Source organism: Cupressus sempervirens, chromosome 3 (assembly GCF_028749045.1).
Source record: "Cupressus sempervirens isolate cs-2001-9-10 chromosome 3, ASM2874904v1, whole genome shotgun sequence".
In the NCBI taxonomy this organism is placed as follows: Eukaryota; Viridiplantae; Streptophyta; class Pinopsida; order Cupressales; family Cupressaceae; genus Cupressus; species Cupressus sempervirens.
The window spans coordinates 910,669,079-910,690,586 of record NC_143120.1 but is presented as its reverse complement, the minus strand read 5'-3'; the positions used below and the strand labels follow the sequence as shown (position 1 = coordinate 910,690,586).

Below are 21,508 nucleotides of genomic sequence, written 5' to 3'. Positions count from 1 at the left end.
TAAGTCTTAAACTTAACTGATCATGACATGCCTAGGGAAGAGCCAGTAAAGTTGGGAGGTAATCCATATTTTATTTGATGTCTTCCTTGGGATCCTTGCTACCCACATGGCATGATTGTCTCCTAGGTGTCCTTGAAGGATGTGACCCTTGTCACCCCACCTTGGGAAGAACAAAAGGGTACATGAGTCATGAGGAAGGGGGGAACTTGTATAAAAAAGGGGAAATTCATATTATTAAGAGGATAATATTTAAGGATTGGGTTGTGTGGGGTCAAGTATAGGTAGATGTCTAAACTTTTATTTCATTTAGGATTAAAATAAAGTGGGAGTTAGTAGGTAGTGTGAAATAGTAGGTAAGTAGGTTTTTTTTTTTAAATATTAATATTTAAGGTTAGAATATACAGAGTAATTTGTTAGTGGTTAGGATAAAGGAAGTTATGACATGTTATGGGTGAAGTATTTATGCCTTAGAAAAAGGTTAAGTCTTAGGTGGCATAAAGGAAGAGTAGGTGGTAAGTAGAATGGTGATGGTATTAAATTATTTTGTTATTCTTTTTATTTCCTATTTAGGTGTAGAAAAAGAATGTATGTTATTAAATGGAGTTATTAGGATTGTGGGAGAATCTATTTTATTAATTGGGATTATTAGGATGTTTAGAGAAAGTTCTTATTAAAAGGATTAGTGGATTTTTTTGGAGGAGTAAGGTTCTATGTGAGTGGATGGTATGGATTTCAAAAAATCAGTATTTGGGTGTATTAAAGCATAACATAGATTATTAGATTTGTAGTGAATAGACATGGAATTGTAGGTGCAATTAGTAAATTGAAATATTAATTAATAATAATAATAATAATAGATGAATAAATAATTAGTTAAATAAAATCAAATAAATATTTAATAATACCTAATTAGTAATGTATCAACATGTTTGAAGTTCATTAAGGATGGAATGTAAGAAGTTCATTAAGTAATAGTACATATATGATAATACACTTGAATAGAAGTGGTCATAGGATGTAGTATGTTGAGATTTTGTATATGTATGCTAAGACAACCCAAAATTAAGAATTTCAAGGCAATTATTAATCATCTTAATTTTGTGCAAACTATTGAATTATTTTAACCACATTGGTGAGAAATTTGAACATCACCTTTACATACATAATGCCTTATTCCAAGAATAGGAAGTGGAGTCTATATGATAACATCATTATAATTTTTGTTCCAATGAATGTTAGAAAACTAATTTATTTATTTAGAAGCTTGAATTCTAGAATTTTGAATGAAACATAGTCCTTCCACATTGACTATAATTAATTAGGTTCCACTCAATGATCATATAGAGTAATCATCCAACATTCTCAAATAATAGGAGTTGTTATTTTTCAAACAACCCTTAGTTTGATATGGTACTCACAACTAAGTATAGGTCAATTTATGTTCTATTCTTTAGTGCACCTTTCAAATAAATAAAAAAATTGTTGGTTGTGTTTTGCCTTGTTAAAATTAGGGCATGACAGACACCAAGATTTAATATGGAAACCAAATTTGGGAAAAACCACCAATTGCAACTAGTTACTAAATTTTACTCTTCTAAAGTGAACCTTGTTAGGAGCCAACCCTATTAAAGGCTACAAAACACTCTGTTAGGTGTGACCCTATTAAAGGATTTAATCGTCCTATTAGGAGTGGCCTTGTTAGAGGTCTTTAGACACTTCAATCTAGAAATGCCACCTTGTTAGATGATTTACAAATAGCTATTAAGCCAACTCTATTAAGAGATTTAGATCATTACTACAATGGCTAGAGAGTAAAAATGGGATGACTTCATTTCTCATGCAATTGTATTGCTGATTTTAGATCTCAATTCTGGCTCCAATGCTTGATCCTTCTTGATCAAATGTATCTTTGTAGCTCCTCAAGGATATTCTCCTTATTTGTCTAATTCACTTCCTTTTAGAATCTTCTATTCTTCCATACACTCTCACACAGTTAGTCCTCAACTTAAACTTATATCTTTCACGTTGTCAAGTCAGCTTGAATATATCTTAGAATAACTAATATTCATCACCTCATTAAGCTAGAACCAACAAAAAAATCCATTAAAATCAATATGTCAAAACAAGAAAATCATTTGTTAGCCAACCCTGATCAGTAGGCACTAACTCAAAAATGATTTTCTTGTGTTAACCAAGTGAACTTAGTTAACACTGCATCTTCATTAACTTTCTTTGGTAATGAATTGGGCTTTGTTAACACTGGTTATATCCAAATTTCCTTTGTTACTAGAGTGAACTCAATTAACACTCAACATCTACGAACTTCTCTTTGGTTCTTGAGTAAACTCAGCATACACTATTATCTAAACTTGGAAAACACTAGAATTCTCAGTAGATATAGAAAGTTGTCTTTACTTCTTGAGTGAGCCTGACATACACTAACTGGTAAAGATATGAAATTTTGTGTAATATCAAAGACAATACACGATTAACCAATTGTATTCAACAATCTCCCTCTTTGAAATTGATGGCAACACAACATGTCACAATATAATGAATACTTTAGAGTAGAATAATGTAAGCAAAATATCCTTAGTCTCATTTTGATTTTCATCCATGAGAACTCCCTCTACTAGTGTGAACTCTCCCTCTCTCTTTTTAGTTTCTCCCTCTGTCATCAAAACTCGCCATATTCACTCTATCTTCTTTGACATGAGACCAAGTTTATTCTCCCTCTTTGACATCTCTAAAGTAAAATTTATGTAATATGAAAAAAAACCAAAAAACACTCCCTCTTTAACATCTTATGCCAAAGATAATATTCAATGAATATAAATATACTTCTTGTATTGATTCATATGCAATTTTCCTTTTCAATACCTCATGAACTTGATTGGACTTCAACATGCTTTTGTTGATCCATCACTAAACTTCATTCAATGATCTTTAGATAGGAGAATAACCCCTAACTTACCTATTAGGTACAAAAATTCATCCTTAGGCAATGGCTTACTGAATATGTTTACAATTTATTCTTTAGTACTCAAATATTCAAATCTTACCTCTTTATCTTGCACTAATTCTCTTAGAAAATTATATTTTATTGCAATGTGCTTGGCCTTGGTATGCATCACTAAATTCTTTGATATATTACTTACATTTTTGTTATCATAGAAGATAACCACTAGATTCTTAATCTCTACCTTCATTCCTGCCAATAGTTGCTTGAATGAAACAACATTGGAGAAATTAATTACCACTTCCACATACTCTACCTTTGTCGTAGATGGAGAAATAAAATTTTGTTTCTTACTTTTCCAAGACACTAGTCTTTTACCAAGAAAGAACACTCAACCATTGGCACTCTTCCTGTCATCAACCTTTCCTACCCAATCAACATTTGTGAAAGCTTCTAGATCAAAATTGCCTCATTTCTTGTACCATAATACACAATTTTTAGTACCCTTCAGATACCTCATGATTCTCTTGATCACCATCATATGATTTTCCTTAAGATTTATTGAGATTCTTGCCACCATACCAACTAATAATGCAATATTAGGTCTTGTATGCACTATACATTGCAATTTTCAAATCATTCATCTATATGTGGTCTAATCTACCTCCTTGGAGTCATCATTTTTGGAAAGATTATGTCCAGTAGACATAGGCTTTCCAACTAGTCTTGAATCTTCCATTCCAAACTTTGTTAGTATCTGCTTAATATATTTTGATTAAATAATGTAGATACCATCTTTCTTCTATTGAATCTACAATCTGACAAAGAATTTTATCTCTCCAAACATGGACATTTCAAATTCTTTACTCATTTGTTCTAAAAAAGCTTTGCACAAGTTATTGTTTCCTATGAACAATGTGTCATCCACAATGATTTTTGTCAACATGATCTTCTTGTTTGGTCCTTAGACATATAGGCTTCTATTATCATTTTTTCTTTAAAAACCAATCTTTATCAAATAGTTATGAAGTCTTTCATACCAAGCTCTAGGAGCTTTCTTGAGACCATACAATGCTTTGTGTAGTTTACAAACCATATCCTTTTTTATAGGATCTACAAAACCTTCAAGTTGTTCTATGTAAACTTCCTCTTCAAGAATGCAAATTTCACATCCATTTGATAAACTTTAAATCTCATATGTGCAATGTAAGCAAGTAAAGTTCTAACACCTTCTAATCTTGCAATAAGAGTAAAATTTTCACCATAATCAATACCTTCTTCATGAGAATAATCTTTTCATACTAACCTTGCTTTATTTCTAGAAACTTCTCCATCTTCATTCAACTTATTTTTGAAAACCCACTTTGTGCCAATTACATTTTTATGTTTGGGTCTAGGAACAAGAGTCTAGGTTTTATTCATTTATATCTATTCTATCTCTTCATTCATTTCTTCAATCATGCCTTCATTATCCAAAGCATCTTTAACTAATCTAGGTATAAATTTAGTAAGAAAACATGTATCTTTCAATTTGTTTCTTGTCATTGTACCATCTAACTTGTCTCCAATGATCTGATCAGGTGCATGGTGGCTTCTAACATATATTGCCAACATAGATACTTTGGATTTAGAACTTGTTCCACTAACCTTGTCATGATCTTCTATATCAAGTTTGGGTCCCACTATCTATGACTTGGGTCCTTTAGACATAGTTTTCTCTAGCCACAACTTGGTAGCCTCTGATTGTGACTTGAGTCCTTCAGACTATGACTCAGATTGCACTAGTTACTGTTAGAGTAATTATTTGTTTGCACTTATTAATTAAATCACTTTGATTTAATTAATTAAGTTGCCTATTACTCTATTTTGCTTAAGCTATCTTGTAGGTGCATTATTAATTAATTATTAATTAATAATGTGCAACCTAGCTTTTTAGTTTAGGGTTTCTATCTCACCTTTATAAGGATGAGCATTGTACTTTCTTCATTATCTCTTATGCATTTCTCATTTGAGAGCAACTTTTCTTCTATCTCCATTTTTTAGCAAACCCTTGCCTCTTCTTGTCTTTTTCTTCTGTGACAGGTTTTTGCATGCAGGGATTCGAAGGATTTGTGGATTTGATTGGCTTATTTGCTCAAATCCTACATGGTATTAGAGCCAGATCTGTTGTAGCTTGTTCAGTGTTTCAAGAAAAAGGTAGAACAAGGGTTTGGTGGATCAGATCTGGTGTTTTTTCAGGCTTTTTCTGAGAAAATAGGGGGGTCACTGATTTTCAGAGTAGTTTGAGGCCAAACAGACCTCACGGATGGATTCAGAAGATGTCAAAACCCCCATTTTGATATAAAATTTGTTCGATTTGAACAACGTTGATCTGGGAGGCAAATTTTTTTGCCGTACAGAGCCGTACAACCTCTACACGCAATCCGAGACGCAAAAAAATGCAAAAAAAATTAAAAAGCAGCACTTTTTGCCGCGGCGGTTAAAAAAAACCGCCTGCAGTCACCGGGACCGCTAGCGGTTAGCGGTAATCGCCTGCGGTAAACCGCCGGCGGTCCGCTGACCGCAGCGGCTCCCGGCGACCGCTGACTGCAGCGGCTCCCGGCGACCGCTGCCGCTCTGCAGCCTCCGCCGTCGGTGGCGCCGCCCACCCACCACCGCGGCCACTAGCAGCTCCGCCGCCTTGCTCAGCTCCACCTCCACCCAGTGGCGGCATTTTTTTTTATGAAGTTTTTTTGTTTTTTTATTATTTTTTTATTAAAAAAAATAATTTTTCATGCATTTCAGAGGGCCTGGTGGTTTTTTCTCCGTAACTTGAGCATACGGATGTATTTTTTTGATCCAAAAAATGTGCCGGAAAGTTAGTTCCGAGACGAAGATATTAGTGTGGTCTTTTTTGAGTTTTGATGCAGTTTGGTTGCCTGTTTTGGCAGTCAAAGCCAGATGTTTTGTTTTGCACTCTGGGAGGCGTATCTTGAGCATCCGATCTCCGATTTTGGACTTCTTTATATCGCTGGAAAGCTCTTTCTGTGCTCTTTCTAGTGATTCTAGTTGTTGTTCCAGATTCTATTCCAGGCACATCCTATTCAGTCTTTTGCATTTTAGCATTCTGGTGGATATCCTGTTTGTTTCAGGTCCGGGGATCGATTTTGTTGCTTCAGTTGCTTCGTTTTGGGCTCTACCTTCTATTGTTTCAGCCTTATGTTTTTTCTAATCATTTTTGATATTCATTGTAAGCATTTTTATGCAACGCACTGAGATAAAGTGCCACTCTTGCGTTTTGGGATCCTTTTCATCATTGTGATTCGTTGTACTCGCACTATTTTATAAAGTGCCATGGGGGGATAGTTGTTTGCCGCTTATAGGCCCTCTCTCTCTTTTGCCTCATGTAGTGTCGATGACGCATGCCTTTATTGGTGTCTGTACCTCACTCTCGATGTGTCTGGTTCCTGTGTTGTAGGAGATTTTTTGGCCCACCTTTTCAGTTGCCTGTCACCTCACCTGCCTTAAGGGGAGGTTATATTGTTGTTCTATGCTTCTTTGGTTGATGGTTCGTTGGTGTGAGCTATGTATTCAGTACCTGATCCTACATACTAGGCGATTGCAGTGGCTGGCTACCTATGCATTTCGGTGAGATGGATCATCTACTATATAGACACGCTCGGTTCGTGCTTTCTATTTCCATGGAGGTTCTACAGATCAGCATTTTGACAGAGTTTTGCGGTTCTTCATGCTTCAATGATTCTCTTCTGATCTCTTTGTTCCTTCTTCTGGAACATTCTTTGCTATCTCTTTTTGGAGTAGGGTTTTTCCCATGTGGTTTTCTCTATTTCTCCTCTTTATAGAGATTATGTTGTGATTGGGTACCTGATCAGGCCTTGTTGCCGGGACCCAATTTTCCTGCTTTCATAGCTGTGCTAGGTTAGCTTACCTCCTGAGCTTCTCTTAAGGGGGGGTGTTAGAGTAATTATTTGTTTGCACTTATTAATTAAATCACTTTGATTTAATTAATTAATTTGCCTATTACTCTATTTTGCTTAAGCTATCTTGTAGGTGCATTATTAATTAATTATTAATTAATAATGTGCAACCTAGCTTTTTAGTTTAGGGTTTCTATCTCACCTTTATAAGGATGAGCATTGTACTTTCTTCATTATCTCTTATGCATTTCTCATTTGACAACAACTTTTCTTCTATCTCCATTTTTTAGCAAACCCTTGCCTCTTCTTGTCTTTTTCTTCTATGACAGGTTTTTGCATGCAAGGATTCGAAGGCTTTGTGGATTTGATTGGCTTATTTGCTCAAATCCTACAGTTACAACTCAGGTGCTTTTGGAGATTTTGGGGACTTAGGAGGTGAAGTCTCTTGAATTTCACTTGGATTTGGAAATTTATCAGGTTCAAAGTAAATAAACTTTCTATAACTCTTAGGTTCTTTTCTAGTCTCTTCACTCTTTTCTATAAATTTATCAATTCTCACATGTGCACTTTCTATGATCTTATGAGTGGATAAATTCAAACATTTATATACTTGACTACTGCTAGAGTATACTAGGAATGTGCCTTCATCACCTTTGACATCAAATTTACCTTTTCTAGTCTCTTTCAAAATATAACATTTGCTCCCAAATACTTTCAAGTAACTTACATTAGGTTTGTAGCCATACCATAGTTCATAAGGAGTTTGATTTGAGTCTTTCTTTAGATGTACTTTTTTTAAGGTATGCACTATAGTACTAATTGTTTCCTTCTAGTATTTGATTACAACATTCTTTTCTATCATCAAAGTTCTTGCACAATCTATGATGGATCTATTCCTCCTTTCAGCTATACCATTCTATAGAGTTGTACTAGGGGCTGATACTTATCTTTTGATTTCTCTTTCAGTGCATAACTCATTGAATTCATTGGAGATGAAATCACCACCTTTGTTTATCCTCAAACACTTCATCTTCTTTCTAGTTTTCTTTTCTACTCTTTCCAGATACCACTTAAACTTTTGAAAACCTTCTGACTTCTCCTTTAGATATATTATAGTCATCATTCTAGAAAAATCATCAATAAAAAGAATAAAATACTTATCTCCACTGTAGCTTTCGATTCCAATAGGTCCACAATAAGTCTATATGAACTAGGTCCAAGACATCTTTAAAATGATAGTTCTTGCTTTTGGAACTTGCGTTGCCTATCTTACCAATTTGACAATTTTTGCATAGGCCAATATCAGGATTCCTTAGACTAGGAATACATCTCACTCTTTTGTTTTTTCTTATCTTGATCAGATTATAAAAGTTCACATGACATAACCATTTATGCCATAACTAGCTTTCTTCTACTCGAGCAATGAAACATGAACTTTCAATGAGATCTAGGTAGAATATGTTACCTTTGGTTTGTTCACCAGACTCAACTAGATTTCCTTTTCCATCCAGTAGCTTGGCCTTCCCATTCATGAATTCTACCTTGAATCCAATGTTATTCAACTGTGCCATACTCAATATATTATTCATTAGTCCTTCAACCCAATAAGCATTATTACATCTAAGTTCATTGGCTAGTGCACTAGTAGAAAAATTACAATATATCATTGAATAAAATACTAAATATTGTTGATATATGATTGATTTTGATCATGTGACCAGTGGTACTATATTGCTAGACATTTATCTCCCAACTAGATTTATGATTAAATTATTTTAATCATTGATTCAGTCATTGATTTTGTCATTTATTGTTGTTAAATGGTAGTTTATTTCATATATTTGGTAGTGTACTTGGTAGTTTATTTGGTAGTATATATTGTAGTATATTTGATAGTATATTTGGTAGTTCATTTAATCATATCAAGGCATGATGGAATCAAACCACCATCCTCCTACTTGTTAACAGGTGCTCTTCCATTGATCTAGTTCCCTTTAAATAATAGTGATGTTATGCATAGTATAAAGATCAAAAGAATATTTTCATTGTCAAATTTATTACATGTGGCTTGTTCCCCTTATTATAATAAAGTTATGGAACAAATAAAGAAAGATCTTTATTTGTGCAAACAAGGGAGATAACTAAGTCTACAAATTTTGGATGACAATTTATTGTTGTTCCAAGTTCTTAATTTTTATTTTACTAAGAAGAATCGGTTTATGTGTAGCTTCATGTAATATATAACATGAATTGGAATTAGAGATAAATATAAGGGTATCTTAATGCAGATGCTACAAAGATAACATAGAATCAAGATAAGACATTTTCAGCGAGATTCTTACTCGACCAACTAGCTTAGTATTTATGGAATCATGCCTAATGGTCTTTTTTCTAGTAAATAAAATCTTACAAAGAAGCTCACATAATTTTTTGTTCATGGTAGCAGAAAGAACCTATATATTTATCCAAAATAATTCATTGAGAAATTATGACAAAGCAGAAAACTTGAAAAATATCATACTAGCCATGTTGGTAGTCATCATGTAGTATGTTGAAATCAAAGTACACATATGTGCCCTATTCATATTCATCTTTTGTAACTTTTGATTCATCATGTCTTTGGAACAATGTGTTATATCTCCTATGGTACCTCCATGACTATTTCTTCAATTCTCTTGCTGCTAAGTACTGCTGATATGTATTCTGTCATGTTTTCAAGCTAGGGTCTTTCTCTACTAGATAAATAGCATTCAATATAAAGAGCCTATGCTGATTTAGAAGCATTGAGTTTAATCTTGTAGAATTGTACCGTACATGATGGTAGTATAAAGAAAAAAAGAGATTATCTGTGTCCAAGTGCTCCCAAAATGCAGGATTTTCAAATATAGGCAATTGAACTTGAGGAAAGCTTGGAGGTGTTACAGTAGCCTATCTCTACACATTTCATAGATGATGAAACAATATAATTAAATAAAAGACCTAAAATATAAGCATGTCCACCTTCAATATCATGCATATGAATAATATGTTTAAACAATATAATTAAATAAAAGACCTAAAATATAAGCATGTCCACCTTCAATATCATGCATATGAATAATATGTTTAAGCTTTTTTTTTTAACTATAGAGGAAATCTTATGTACAGGTACATAACTCCTCAAGCTCTCTGAATCTTTGGTCCTCAAGCACTCTGAATCATTGGATTGAGGAAGCTTGTGGTATGCTACATCAAGCATCTGGAGATTGTAAATGTGATTGTGTGTTCCTCCAGAATTTCCAATTGAGCCAACCAAATTATCACCAGTAGCACCAAGGTCGGAATTTCTTTTCCGTCCTATAACACCATGACCAAAAGAAGGCCGTATAGGCTGCACTGGAGTCAGATCTGCATCTCTTGAAAGTCGACTGAATTCTACCAAAGAACCTGGCCCCACAACCTACATAAAACACTTGATTAATTTAAGACACCTTTGAAACACTATACATTGATTGTTTTCTCAGCAAACATCAATTCAAGAAAAAAATCAACAGCGCAGCTCAATTGCAACCTACATACATATTGGTGATGCAATTTAACTGCCCACATGTCAAAACTTTTAGTCAAGTTGCTGAAATGGACTGAAGCTGAGAAAATGATAATCTAATTGTTGAGTGATCAATTGTACTAGCATGTTTGCAAACAAGTGCTTCTGTAGCTTGATCTTCATTTTCAAAAAGTATTAGTGCCTGCTTCTTACCATTAGCCTCAAAAAGTCTGTTGTTAATTATATTTCCATGTTCTTCCAAATGAGACACAACTTCAACTTCTATCACATCAGCAGTAGGCTAGAAACATGAATTATTTTTTGTTAGAGCACAACAGTACCGGTAGTTCTTTGCCAGATTGTGGTTAAAAAAATTCAGTTTAGAATCTGAGTAATCAGTTGAATCTGAAGTTGAATGTATTTGTGCATGCTTAGAAAAGTTCACTTCCAAATGTTTTCCAAAAAGCAAAGCTCCCTGGGTGACAGTTCACATTGTTAAATATCAGTTGTAATAAATAAAAACAGTCATACTGAAGTTGATAAATCAATAAAACCAAAGATTATAGCTTCAAGAAGTGGACAACTAATTCTACCTGAAAACCATCTGCCATTCGAATCAGTGCATGATCAAGTTTGTTTCGGAGCAATTTAATGCACAATATATTACCATAAATGGAGAACAATTTGAAAAGTTTGTCTTCATCTATTTTCTGAAATAAAACATAATATCAGCTTGAGTACTCACTCAATTCATAATTGCAAAGCTAAAAACATTTTGGAAATTCAAAAAGTGCAGTCAGCATTTCAGTTAGTACACAATTAGAGAAAATCAATGTGGAAAAGCAGGGAGCACAATTTAAAAAAGGCTCTGAAAACAGGACCTCTGGGTTTAAGTTGGCAACTAGAATCGTGCATCTATCATTGTTACCAGTGACACCTCGTGGTAAGACACCACCAAAAGCTTCCATTATAGCAGATCCACTGTCAGTAGGCATCTATTACAGGGAAGAAGTAGTAATTTTTTTTATCAGAATGTGTCAAATTAGATAGGTCAGAATTCAAAGATTATAGATATATAATTTCCTTGACATTTCATTATCTGTTCAATGTGACGCATAGCCTTACAACTTAGAATAATTTTCAATGAATGCAATGATAGCTCAAACTGATAAGCAAACCTGTACAGAATTCAGTCCCATCGCTGGTGCAACCATATGATGCAGAGAAACTATAAATTTTCTCAAGAGAAAACACATCATTATAAAACTTAGTTTAGACCATAAATTCCTCAAATGGTAAATATTCAAGCTTTGAACAAATGGTTGTGTACCAAACCCACCTGGTTGTATGCCATACATGCCTCCCGCGTCACCAAACGACTGTTTAATATACAAAAAGATACAACTCAGAACAAACCAGATTATGTTACAGTAGGACAATTTTAAACTTTACATTCACATTAAATGTAGGTTAAGTTACAGTAGGACCATTTTAACTTTACATTCACATTAAATGTAGGTTAAGTATCACCTAGGTTGGCATCCGATTCTTCTGCTCTGAAGGCAATGTCGGGTTTGTGAAGTCCCTGCCAAAACTATTTCAACTTAAAGATAATTTGTGGCACAAATCTCTTTGGCATGACTTCCTGATTTGTGCCACAAATTGTGCTGCTCGAATGCGACAAGGGTTATAGTGTTGTTAGGGCATAATTGATTGTGTTTTTGCATAGTTTTTTGTGGTTTGAAAATGTCGGCATACTACTTCTGCACAAATTTTCTTGGCTGTAATGAGCTTCTCCAAAGAGAAGAGCCTTCAGAGAGATCGCGTCAAAAACTCTAGGAGAATGAAGTGTTGAAAAGTTGGTGCAGACACGGGAGAAGGGACTCCGGAATAGACACCTGGAGCGGACTTCAGTGGAACCCCAATAGACATACAGTCAATTTTGTATCTCTGTACTTTCTTCCTGAAAGATTAGAGGAAATGCTAATAAAGATGTGTGCAGAAGTTGAAGACCAGATCATCCTCTATCCAAATAGAGGATAACCATTGTTCATGTTGTTATTCTTCAGGTTACAAATTTAGACAAGCCGTTCCAAGCTTCTTATAATCTGAATCAAAGACAATCTCCATTGTTCTAAATGAAGCCTTGAGCTCCTCGATTGTGGATGCAGCCAGAAAATGGTTTTCTACTTTTTCCTCTGTAACTATATCTATCCAGTTCACTAAGCCCCTGTAGATACCTATTTCCGCAAGGTGGTGATTAACATTTATAGAGGCTTTCGGGCTTTGAAAGTCTAGAATTTTATCCGCTTGTGATTTTCGTAACGGATGCAATTCAGAAGGCAAATTAAACCCATTTTCAATTCTTCTGTCTTCGATCTTTTGTGAACTACATATTTGGTTCCTATACACATTTCCTAGTTTCGTTACAAATCCTATTTTTCCCATGACCATCAAAATACTTAGCCCAGCACAAAATAGATTTGCAACATTTTCTCATTGTCAAATTATTACAGATACTAATTTCTCTCTTTCTTATTATTATTTCTGCAAGCGAATGATTTGTATGCACTTACCAGAAAGGGGAAACCTACAAAATCCATTAAATGCCATTGAAAAAGCATGATCTCAAGTCTCCAAACCCTAATATCGAGACCATAGAGCCCACGATAAAAACTAAGAAACAGAGATGAGTTTGGGATCTAATTAAAAAAAGGCTTTCGAGAGAATCCTTATGGGGCTGTTATAGTATTTGATAATTAAAAGTATTATTCTATATTAATTTTTTAAAACATTTTATTTAGTAAATATTGCTATAAAATAAATTATTAGTTTTTAAAAAAATATTATGATAAATATTTAAGAGGTGATAATATAACAATGTTATTAATATATGCTCCTATTTGAATCGTAATTTTTTATTAATTTACTTTTTAAAGAAAATTGTGATAATTTAGTCAACAATTATTGTAAAAATTCTATTTCAAGCTACCTAATCTATCAATTAAAAACAAATTTTAAGTAATTATTGTCATGATTGATAGACAAAAAAAATTATTTAGTAGTTTTTAAAAGGAAGTTGTAGATTTCAAAGAATATTCATATTCATAAAATCTCACTTGTGAGAGAGAACTCAAATTTAAATATAAGATGTCTTTGAATGTTATAAAGGCTCTAAAATTTATTCAGACCCATTGTGGAATCAAAGAACAATGAAGAGGTTTTCTTTCATATATTTAGTACATTTTATCAGTCATATATTTAGAAGATAAATAATAATTTTAGATTGATAGAGGTTATAAGTATATTATATTTTCATAAGAAAGGACTTCTACTTTCAGATTTTCCATGCTATGTTTCAAGGGATATTCATGTTTTAACATCCTCTTTATTGAAGATCAATAATTATTTTTAAGATCAAAATATTGTCTCATAGGTAAATAACTATTCTATTAAACTTGAATGAAATCTTAATTGTTCTAAAAGAGTGATTAAATGTTCTTGAAGAGTTCTTTTTTCATTCTTTGAAGGTAATTTTCATGTTCAAGAGATACCATCCATTCATTGTTAGAAGAAAATAAATATATGAACAAGTATATGGTAGGTCATGAATAACCATAAACACCAAGATTACCTTTTGTGATATAGACAAGTATGCATGTTATCATGACAAAGATGTGCCATATGTATAAGACTCCTTACTAAATTGGCTATCATGAAAGGAAATTTTGCTACTTGTTCTTGTCGAAAGTTTAGGACATGTGTAGTGTGGAAGTGATAAAAGGTCAATGAAGCTTGGAAGAACAATGATGGACAAACCACATAATGGATAAATTTGTAGCCAAAAGAATAAATATGTGCATTTAAATATATAATGATGCAACAACACACAATACATCCAATAAAACACACGCTTGTGACACCAATAATATTTTGGAAAGATAGATTATGAATTTCAGCATTAGAGAGAATCCATTTCTTCACCTAGCTTAGGAAGAGAAGAAATTATAATAGGTAGTAGATCATGATCAAATATTTTCTAGTACAAGTAGTCATAAGGTACCACAAGGTATGCTAGGTAATGAACTTAGTACATGGAAATGGAAAACCCATTAGAAAAAATTCAATAGGTTTTCTCCAATCTATTATATTTCTAGCTCTAGAAATTCTCTTTAATTATTAATTTTAAAAAATCATTTTTATTGTTCCATTCATTTTTAAACATTTTCGTAAATTTCATATTTGATCAAATTTTTAGATATATTTTCAAAAAGTTCTACACTAAAAAATGCCCATTTTTTTCCTAATCAATTGAGAATAAGTTTCTCTTAAACACTTTAGAGAAGTTATGAGAATCTAATATTGATATATAATCATTTATTTTTCATGTATTTTTATGTTAATATTTTTATTCTAATAAAAAAATGAGAATTTAACATTTGAACATAATACTTTATCAAGATAGAGTGAATTTTTTAAAATGTATTTATTATGAATATTGTGAATTAATCTATTTTCAATATTTTATGTTTCCATTATTTTACACTATTCAATGACCACAATACATGATGAGCCCTAAATTTTTATTTATATGCTAAAATCATAGACAAAGTGAGTGAATTTTTGAAGAAATGCATTATAAAATGTAACTTAATATACTAGCTAGACTAATCATGTTTATAATATACTTATATTTTTTTAAATTATTCATGTAAAGGTCTTTATTATTCAAAATTTTAATATGCTTAGCAATAACCTACAAAAAAATGGTTGATTGTGAGTCTCATGCCTAGCAGGTTCTAGGTTCAAATATGCTAGAGCTTAACACATAATAATAATTAATCTCAATAAATAAAAAATAATCTACACTTTGTCCAATTACCTATTCAAAAAAATATTAATATTCTAAAATACAAAATGTACACCAATAAATATCTTTCTTCTATAATAAAGTTATAAATAATTTATCTTATTTTTAAAAAATAAATACATTTAAGATGTTCATACTTATTAGGTCTTCTTTTAAGCATGTTTATAAACTCTTATACATTGTTATTATTTGGAAAAATAAAATGATACAAAGTTCTAGAAATTTGTATTTTTTAAAATTTAAAAGAAAAATAAAACACATACATCTAGATATGGCATGCTTTTAGATTGGAGATCTTATTTATCATTTGGAAAGACCAAAATGCAGTCATTTATGCTCACAACACACTTGACATTAATGTGACTATGTACTCTAAAGCATGTATTTATAACAATGTCATGTTGCAAATTCAAGTGCAAATGGATAAAGTGGCTTTGGAGGTGGCACACTTACAGAAGTTTTTGGCTCATTGGGGAAATGCCCCCTATACAGAAGCTGATGTTCCATCGTATTGAGCCTCTGATGACTGTACCCCTCCTCACGGTTGTCATCGAGGATAGAGCAATTCTACTCATGACTTGCACATGCCTCACTCTCAGCAACATCACTCTCCTAGTAGTGGTGCTTTTGGCTAGTGCCACATTTTTGGAGGTTTTGGTGATCGGCACCACTCAACCTCATCTCCCCAAAGGTCTAGTTTTGGGTAGTCCCTAATGGGTCCTCCAATTGCTCATGCTACTAGTTGGCCCTCTGCTTACTCAAACCCCAAGTGGGTGTTTCTTCAGCTGGACTTAGCCATTTCTCCTCCCAGGACTGAGGGAGAGAAAGATGAAGATAATGTTATTGCTGATAATGACAGTTGGGCTCCCCCTGAGCCATCTACTCAGCCCACTTTTGGGTGGGGCTTTGATGATAAAGATCCTCCTTGCTTGGCTAGTGTTGCATTTACAGCATGAGAATTTCTTTTTTTTCTATTGTTTTCTAAGTTTTTTTGATGAATAGTTGATTTCCAACTAGTGGTCGTATGAACTCGTGGGTTGATTTTGTATCCCCCAACCCCTTTTTTGTGAATATATAACTTTATTGTATTTTTTAATATAAGGAAGGGACTATTCATCAAAAAAATTATATTATTTTAATAATAATAAATGAATCTTTTCATTTATTAAAAAGGATTGATTCAATATTCTATTAAAATTAACTCTTCTCAAAATAGAAACAAATGACATGTATAACGAAATTAGCTCATAGGCTATTGCATAATGACTTTGGAGTTTGAAGTCTTTTCTATAAGAGTTATTTTCTTCATTGTTTGGATGGGGGTTCTTTCTTTTTTTAGGACATGCTTGTAGCTTTTTCACAACTCTTTCATGTAGGATTTGTATTATAACTCATGAATTATCATATTTTGTACTAATATTACTCCTTTACTTTAGAATTGATTATACAACTTTCTTTCCAATCTGGTGTATTTGAAATTGTGTTTATATTCTTTCAATACTTTTAAATTGTGGAAAATTTATTCCCTTTCATTATTATCAAAAAATTAAGGAGTTTTCTTAGAATTTGATATTGCATTTAAGGATTTGTTGAAGAGGTCCTCATTGACTTCAAGTTCATTATACAATAATCTAAATTCCTTTCCCACCTTTTTACAAATCTCCTACAAGTTCTTATTGAATAAGCTAATTTAGTTAAAGCAAGTATCACTGCTTCAAATTACAAATATCCATATTATACATTGAAGGTTTTTTTGGAACATCATCATCGCGAACCCTTATTTAAACTTCACCTAGGATCAAGCTTCGAAAATAATTGTTAAGCCCTTCATTCAATCAAAAATACATTATAGGAGTAATAATCCATTATTTAGTCATTTTTATTTGGGTGACTAACCATTTTATAATTTCATTGGGTGACTAATTATTTAATCATTTATTAGGAAGTTTATTTAGTTTAGTTTATTTCGTTGATCTTGTAATTTACTTGATGACCAAATTGGTCACTAATTTAGTCACTTATAGCTGTATATTACAAAAAAATAATAAAATGTGATTAGTTTTAGTCAAATGATTAAACATATTAGTGGTGTGACTAAAAGTTTTAGTCATGTATTCATGTATTTTCCAAACTTCTACTAGTGCTAAGATACAACATTTTCATGCAACATGGTTCATTGTTTCCAAATCTCACACTTCCATCATCATAATGTTCCATATGTTCAAACTTTGTTTTGTCACAAGTCATATGATGGGAGCAACCACTATCAATAATCCATGTATCATTTTTGCTAACATGAAATATAAGTGCTACTTTATCTTCTTCATCATCAGATTCATCTTTTACAACAATATAGACCGTTTCATCATCTTCACTACTATCTGAATCTTTAGCCATGAAAAAAATAATTCTTACCTTTTTCCTTGTAGTCCTTTAAGTTTTATAAATCCTTCTTTCCTTTTTACTTTTTGTGCTTCCTTTCATCTTTGTCTTCTTTGTTTAGACATCTTGTAGCAATGTGTCCAACTTCTTCACAAGAAAAAAGGATCAAAGGAATTTTACCTTTGTACTTTCCATTGCCTTTGGGATACCTTCTTACAAGTAATGCTTCAGTGGCTTCAAGATCAATATCAAAATTGTCTTCCTCTTCACTTTCATATTGTTTTCCTTTAGACTTTGTAGCTTTCTCCTTCTTTAGTGATAACTTGGCTTTAAATGCAGACTCAAGATTGCTAGAACTAGGAGTATATCTATCATAGTTATCTAGTTCAAATGAAGTCAATCTTCCAACTAGAGCATCCAAAGTTATCTTATTATTTGGATCACATCACATCTCTAAATAGTAGACACTCTGATTGCATAGATAGGAAGAGGCATTCTGAGTACCTTACCTACCACTATCACAATGCCAATTGTCCCTCCAAAGGGTTTAATAGCTCTGACACTTGCTTTGATTCTCTCAACATATTTTGTAGTATTTTCATCCTCTCTCATCTTCATTTGATAAAACTAACCTCTCAAGCTTTATTCCTTGAATCTTTTCACATCATCATCACCTCCATAGATATCCTTCAGTTTGGTCCACATGTCATGAGTAATAGCACAACCTTTGACCTCATCAAATTTAACATAGTTAAGAGTTGATGCAATGTCAATCATCATAATGTTATATTTTTGTTTTCAACAATCTATTCTATAGTCAATTATCCAGTAAAAGCCTTGTAAAATTTTTCCATATATTTCAAAATTGAATCCTTAATGGTTTCCAAGTGCAACTTCATAATTTTTTTCCATGGCTCGAAGTTATATCTGTTCAACTTAAGAATCTATCTTTTGTAGGACATCCTAATCTTTAACTTGGGTCCTTAAAACCTTTTTTACAAGCACCAAAAGCTATAATACCAATTGTTGTAAATATAAGAGGAGTAACTAAAAGTGGAGGGGTGAATCAGTTACCACAAAAATAAATCCCAAATCTCTTAGATGTCAACACAAAACACAAACTTCACTAAAAATGCTATTGCTTGGCAAACACATAGGCATTCAATTAATACTAATAATATGTTATAACTCAGTAACCACTTGAATAAGAACTATAACTTGGTAAGTGCTTAACATGGAAATATTATGCTATTATCTATGATTAACCTTAATTAATTTAGCTTCATACACATAAAATAAATGACATGAACATAAGTGACACCAAGATTAAACGTGGAAACCCAATTTGGGAAAAACCACCAATTTCAATAAGTGGGCCCTATTAGGAGCCAACCTTGTTAAAGGTTACAAAATACACTATTAATTGTAACCCTAGTAGAGGATTTAATCACCCTATTGGGAGTGACATTGTTAAAGGTCTTTAGACACTTCAATCTAGAAATGCCACCTTGTTAGAGGATTTACAAATAGTTGTTAAGCCAACTCTATTAAGAGATTTAGATAACTGCTACAATGGTTAGAGATCAACAATGAGATAATCTAATTTTTGATGCAACTATATTACGAAGTGCAAAACTCAATTATGACTCGAATACTTGATCCTTCTTGATCAAATATATGTTTGCATCTCCTCAACGATATTCTATTTATCCTTCTAATTCTCTTCCTATTAGCATCTTTTTATTATTCCATACACTTTCACACATTCAATCTTCAACTTTACGTTATACTTATATCTTTCACATTGTCAAGTAGGCTTGAATACATTTAGAATAATTAATATTCATCAACTCAGTTGGCTAGAACCAAAAAAAAAAAAATCCATTGAACTCAGTATTCCAAATCATGAAAATCCTTTATTAGCTGACCTTTCTCACTAGATACTAACTCAAAAATGATTTTCCTATATTAACCAAGTGAACTCCGTCAACACTACATCTTAACTAACTTTCTTTGGTAACCAAGTGAGCTTGATTAACAATGGTTCCATCTAGCTTTCATTTGTTACCCTAGTGAATTTGATTAACAGTCAACTTCTATGAACTTCTCTTTAATTCTCGAGTGAATGAGCAGCATACACTATCATCTAAACTTGGAAAATAGTGGAATGTTTGGTAGATAAATAAATATGTCTTCATTGCTCAAGTGAACTTAGCATACAATGACTAGTAAAGATATAACATTTTGTGTAACATCAAGGATAATTCATAATTAACCAATTGTATTCACCATTAAATTAGGTCATCAAAAATTTCTAGGAAATAGGTTACTAAGTTAGATTTGTAATGAAAATAGAAAATGTGATTTATGATATATTGAGTTCAAGTTATACTTGTGAAAAAGAATTTATGTTTGAAGTATGATTGATGTCACTTTAAAACATCATAAACTATACAATATTCAACCAAATTTAATCACACCAAATGCATCCCCTAGATATTGATGTTACAAATCCAACATAAAAAGAATTACCTCATTATCATTTCTATAAAAATAGTTATTCTTGTCAAGTTGACTGTCAGTGTTTAAAAATTTTGATTTTTCATTTGTACCACTTTTTGAAGGAAAAGAAAAACTTGACTTAAATAATTTACTAGAAATCATTAGTTTGTATCATCTTTGAAAATTATTCATATATTAAGAGATATAGTCACTTGAATGTGAGGTTTGTTTCAAAAATGTTGATTTAATGTCAAAATTGGTCAAAAAGTGGTACCCACTATTGTAGGATCATTGATCCTTGAAAATTGGCTATGTTGTCATGATCTACAAATGCAAGACTCTATGTACGTAAGAGTGTTTATCAGTATTGTGCATATTCTCCTTCTATGAAGAACCAAAGACTCATTGTCTTCTTTGTAGGTGGATAAAAGCACAAACCTATGTCACCCTTTTGTAAAGGAAAAGGATAACAAAAATATAATTGTTCACCTTCAATGACATAAAATTGGTATTATTATTTTGAATTTGAAAATGAAGTAAACTAATGAATTGTGTAGAAATGGATGAAGTTTAGGATTATAAGTTTTAATACTAATTTGGAATAAGAATTGATATATTTTCCTAATTTTTATAGATAATTTTCTAGCTATTGAAAAATGCTAAAATTAGGGGTCTAGTTCCCACCACAAAACTAGATGGAAATAAACTTATTTCCCTTTGATCTCAAGCTATGTTATACTTAACATATATAGCTAGAACAATAAAAAATAAAAATGAGCTTTAGACCTATATTTTCTCTTTTATAATGATTCAAATATCAACACACCTAAAATTGATAGTTTTCATCTCCCACCACATTTTTCAAAACAAATCTATTCTAACCAAGAGAAAAATTATACATTCTAAAAGAGGACTCTCTCCTCTAGAATGTCATCTAATTTTAAATATTTTTTGATATGATTTAATATTTTTTTCTTTCTCAAAATTCACATATTTTTTAGTGTTAAAATATGTACTTGTAGAATTTTTTAATTACAATATACTATATCTAATTAAAACACTATAAACTCTATATGAGAATATTCTTGACTTTGAGCTCTATAAAATGGTGTTTATATGTTATTAAAAAATTTATTAAAAATAGTAACAGTTATTGAAACACCACTTTTCTAAAATAATTGTATTTCTTTAGTAATTGGATACAAACTAGTATAAAACATCCATTTAATAAACATTTCCAATTGGAAAATTGTGAGACCATATGTAACTTAGCTAGAATGAATTTATCTAGATCATATGTTTGGAAAAAACTAATTTTTCTATAGAAATAATCAAATTTAGTTATTCTGATA

General features: G+C 32.0%; 1 pseudogene across 1 annotated transcript; it reads right to left on the bottom strand.

The window, feature by feature from the left end:
• Nucleotides 1–10,478: 10,478 nt before the first annotated feature.
• Nucleotides 10,479–11,397, bottom strand: LOC149569736 (polypyrimidine tract-binding protein homolog 3-like; annotated as a pseudogene). The gene is made up of 3 exons (XR_016361767.1): nt 11,284–11,397; nt 10,957–11,112; nt 10,479–10,877 (listed from the first exon to the last, which is right to left on the bottom strand). The product of XR_016361767.1 is annotated as a polypyrimidine tract-binding protein homolog 3-like (transcript).
• Nucleotides 11,398–21,508: the final 10,111 nt, after the last annotated feature.